Source organism: Aethalodelphis obliquidens, unplaced genomic scaffold, assembly GCF_003676395.1.
Source record: "Aethalodelphis obliquidens isolate GAN/ISIS:26980383/991018 unplaced genomic scaffold, ASM367639v1 scaffold467, whole genome shotgun sequence".
NCBI classification, from domain to species: domain Eukaryota; kingdom Metazoa; phylum Chordata; class Mammalia; order Artiodactyla; family Delphinidae; genus Aethalodelphis; species Aethalodelphis obliquidens.
This window is the reverse complement of record NW_020838381.1, coordinates 9,700-14,466: the sequence shown is the minus strand read 5'-3', so window position 1 is coordinate 14,466 and position 4,767 is coordinate 9,700. Positions and strand designations below refer to the sequence as shown.

General features: G+C 44.6%; 1 pseudogene; it reads left to right on the top strand.

Moving 5' to 3' along the window:
- Positions 1-705: 705 nt before the first annotated feature.
- On the top strand, positions 706-2,237 carry LOC113616766 (adenosylhomocysteinase pseudogene; annotated as a pseudogene).
- The last annotated feature ends 2,530 nt before the right edge of the window (positions 2,238-4,767 follow it).

Genomic DNA, 4,767 nt, shown 5'->3' with positions numbered 1-4,767 from the left:
GGGAAATATTCAGTATTAAATTAATACCTGGTATTAATGTTTAAGTTTGTTGATCTAATTAATATAAACATGTCTTTAGAGTCACCAACATTAAGTGTAATACCTTTATTGTGCCTAGGTTTAATATAAGCTAAATAAAATCTTGTTATATCTGTTACAAATTTGTCAGCAAGGAAAGTAACTCGATGTGAAGAAACTTTTAAGGAAAGAAAATGCAAATGAGAAAAGAGTTTTGGGTGAACTTTTAGGAATGTCTACTTGGGGATGATCTCTCCAGATATTTGGTAATGTGAAATTTTAGAGTTGAGTTAAATTAAGTTAAATGATGGGAGTTTGTTGAATAGCTGGGTATTTCCCAAATAAAGTAAGATACTGAGACATCAGTTACTAAACAGAGAAACTAAATGTATTTAGGACTATTAATGAATATGTTTGGTGCAACCCTGAGATGTTCTCTATAAGAAAGCAAATGTTTTTAGAAATTATCACTGGTCAGCAATGAAGACCCAACACAGCCAAAAAAAAAAAAAAAAAGAAATTATCACTGGTATTTATGTTCACCAATCTACAGAATGCTAATGTAAAAGACAGTTCATAATTGCTTGCTTCTTAGTTTTCACAAGAAATTAAGGTTTTAAGAGCAGAGGATTCTAATTTAAACATGTAATTAAAGATAACAGAAATAGCCCTCCCCGGCGCTGCCAGCCCCGCGCCTGTCCCCAGCCCGCGGCTCGGGACCCTTTGCCTGTGTCCATCACTCCGTGCGGAACCGCCACCGGCATGTCGGACAAGCTGCCTTACAAAGTCGCTGACATCAGCCTGGCCGCCTGGGGATACAAGGCCCTGGACCTCGCAGAGAATGAGATGCCGGGCCTGATGCGCATGAGGGAGATGTACTCGGCCTCCAAACCACCGAAGGGTGCCCGCATTGCCGGCTGCCTGCACATGACCATGGAGACAGCTGTCCTCACTGAGACCCTCGCTGCCCTGGGCGCTGAGGTGCAGTGGTCCAGCTGCAATATCTTCTCCACCCAGGACCATGCAGCAGCTGCCATTGTCAAGGCTGGCATTCCAGTGTACGCCTGGAAGGGCGAAATGGACGAGGAATATCTGTGGTGCATTGAGCAGACGCTGTACTTCAAGGACGGGCCCCTCAACATGATTCTGGACGATGGTGGTGACCTCACCAACCTCATCCACACCAAGTACCCACAGCTCCTGTCAGGCATCCGAGGCATCTCCGAAGAGACCACAACGGGGGTCCACAACCTGTACAAGATGATGGCCAACGGGATCCTGAAGGTGCTTGCCATCAACGTCAATGACTCGTCACCAAGAGCAAGTTTGACAACCTCTATGGCTGACGGGAGTCCCTCATAGATGGCATCCAGCGGGCCACAGACATGATGATTGCGGGCAAGGTGGCGGTGGTAGTGGGCTACGGCGACGTGGGCAAGGGCTGTGCCCAGGCCCTGAGGGGCTTCGGGGCCTGCGTCATCATCACGGAGATCAACCCCATCAACGCGCTTCAGGCTGCCATGGAGGGCTATGAGGTGACCATCATGGATGAGGCCTGTCAGGAGGGCAACATCTTTGTCACCACCACGGGCTGTATTAACATCATCCTCAGCCGGCACTTTGAACAGATGAAAGATGACGCCATTGTGTGTAACATCGGACACTTTGACATGGAGATTGATGTCAAGTGGCTGAACGAGAACACTGTGGAGGTGAACATCAAGCCCCAGGTGGACCGCTACTTGTTGAAGAATGGGTGCCGCATCATCATTCTGGCTGAGGGCCGGGTGGTCAACCTGGGCTGCGCCATGGGCCACCCCAGCTTCGTGATGAGCAACTCTTTCACCAACCAGGTGCTGGCACAGATTGAGCTGTGGACCCACCCAGACAAGTATCCCATTGGGGTCCACTTCCTGCCCAAGAAGCTGGATGAAGGAAGCAGTGGCTGAAGCCCACCTGGGAAAGCTGAATGTGAAGCTGACCAAGCTGACTGAGAAGCAGGCCCAGTACTTGGGCATGTCCTGCGATGGCCCCTTCAAACCTGATCACTACCGCTATTGAGAACCAGGCCCGCCCTTTGCCTTCCAGCTGCTGTCCTTGCCTGGGTCCCACCTCTCCTCCCCAAGAGCAAATGGCACCACCTTTGAGACTGGTTTGATAATGTTCCCCGTCAACCCCCTGGGGCTAGTCAGTCTTTGGCCTCTGCTGCATCCCTCATACTGTTCCAAGTGTGGCGGGGGAATTGAGAAGTCCCTCCTCAAGCCCTGGTCATGATAGAGATACATGGGAGTTACCCACAGGGAACCATGAGCTCAGGGGTTTTGGAACTGCTCACTCAGTCAGTCCTTCCTTAGGCTGGAAGTTGGCAGTGATGTTCACAAAGCCCATGCACTTTACCATCCAGGCCCTCACTTGGCCTATGGACTTTATACCCATGTTCTTGGTTTACAGGTTCATTGGTTCCTCAGCCCATGAAAGATGAGAAGGAGCTATGTCAAAGGGTGTGGAGGAACTGTTGGAGTTTAAATGCTCCTGAGAGCCCGGCTTAGTGCTTGACATTCTCTTAAACCTCAGAACAATGAGGTTGGTACTTTTAGTCCTTATTTTACAGGGGTTGGAATATATTGTCAAGGGATAGCCAAGAAAGGACGAGAGAAGTGACAGCCAGAGGTTGAGAGGGGCCAGAGAAACATAAAAGTGCATTGTAACTTGATGTTCCCATCACAACTCTGGGTCAAAAAGAGATTAATTTGGTTTCTAATGTTAAAAGAGAGCAAGAAGGTGGGTTAATAAAAATTTTGGTGCCTAAAAAAAAGATAATAGAAATAATGACAACATTTCAGTATACAATAGGAAAGTAGGATGTATGTTTTCAGTAAAGAAGGTATGAGGAATGGAGTTGCATTTTATTAAGGGAAAAGGAAGTAGGTTTGACTTAGGGCTGGCTGTTTCTGAATGGAAAAATAAAGTGATGGATACAGAAAGTGATGAAAAGGTTTGTGGAAAGTGGATCCTGAGAAGAGCTTTGTGCATGGTCAGGACTGACTGAGTTTAAAATAAATTTGATTGAGTAAATGAACTGTTTTTCTTTTTTGGCTGCGTTGGGTCTTCGTTGCTGCATGTGGGCTTTCTCTAGTTGCGGTGAGCGGGGGCTACTCTTTGTTGCAGTGCGCAGGCTTCTCAGTGCGGTGGCTTCTCTTGTTGAGGAGCACAGGCCCTAGGACACATAGGCTTCAGTAGTTGTGGCACGTGGGCTCAGTAGTTGTGGCTCGCAGACCCTAAAGCACAGGCTTAGTAGCTGTGGTGCACGGGCTTAGTTGCTGTGCAGCATGTGGGATCTTCCCAGACCAGGGCTCAAACCTGTGTCCTCTGCATTGGCAGGCAGATTCTTAACCACTGTGCCACCAGGGAAGTCCCAAGTAAGTGAATTTTAAAGGTAAGCTGGTACAAAACTTGAATTTGGCTTTTCTCTCTGTTAAGAGGACAAGTTTTCTTAAGATGTTGAACTGCCTTTGAAAACAGATTTTGAGTTTCTTTACCTTTTAAGTGATCTGTTCTATATTTGCCTTTGAAGTCTTTTATTGTTACTTTGGCTAAGTGAATAACTGTTGTTTCACAGTGACCTATGATCCTATCTGATTGAGTGTTCTAAACTCTTTTGATATTTTTTGACAAAACTTCCTAAATCAAATTCTAATGAAGTTCTTTTGACCTCTAGCTAACTTTGGGATGCTTCAGAGGTCCCCTGAAACATCCTAATGAGAGATATTAAACTAATTAGGTTCATTTGGTAGGTTAAGTTACATGGGAAGTATTATCAAATAAGTAATAAACCTTAGGTTATATTGTATGGTAAATGTTACTAATATAGATATTCTAGAGGTTATATGGAGTTCCTAAAAATCTGATATGTCCTGGTAAAATGTTATCAGTCATAACTCTAGTTATTATCTGAAAGTGTTGTATGTCACAGCAGTAACCAAGTTACTTTGTCAATTGCATTGTAATCAGATTTAAACGTGCCTTCTTAAGTCTTTTGTCATTATAGACAGTTATGATTTCACTCTGATGCCTTTGCAAAAATGCTTCCTCTTCAAGAAGATTTATAGAAAGGACTTTTGGATAAATACAAGTTTCTGACTTTCAGACCATAATGCTGAACTGGGTAAGAAATTGAAGAATTCTAATGGGAAACCTGATGGCTTCATAAAGCTGTCAACAAAAAGGATTAGTTACATAGGACTGAGTGAACTGGTGAATATGGTTATAATTTTTATGGTTTCTATCTGAAAAATTACTGGTTTAAATCTGTGTTTTCCAGGTATAAAGAAAACCTTCCCCTTAAACTAATTATGACTTACAATAATTTGGTAAATTATACCTTTGTAAGCAGAATTGAAACATTTATATTGTCTCTCTATCTGCTTCCTCCAGAGATTGAAAACTCTTAGGTTCCCAGCAGCTTTATCAGATAAATTAGGAAGGCTACCTCACTAACAGGTACAGAAATCTCAAGGTATTTTGAGAACCTTGAAAAGGGAGGAATTCACCTAGATCTATTAGGCAAAATCTGTGATAAGCTCTTGGTGGGAATTTCCTAGCCCTGAGAGGTCTTTTAAAAATCCAGTCTGAGACTCCTTATAAAAGTTTCAGGGCTTCCCTGGTGGCGCAGTGGTTGAGAGTCCGCCTGCCGATGCAGGGGACACGGGTTCGTGCCCCGGTCCGGGAAGATCCCACATGCCGCGGAAC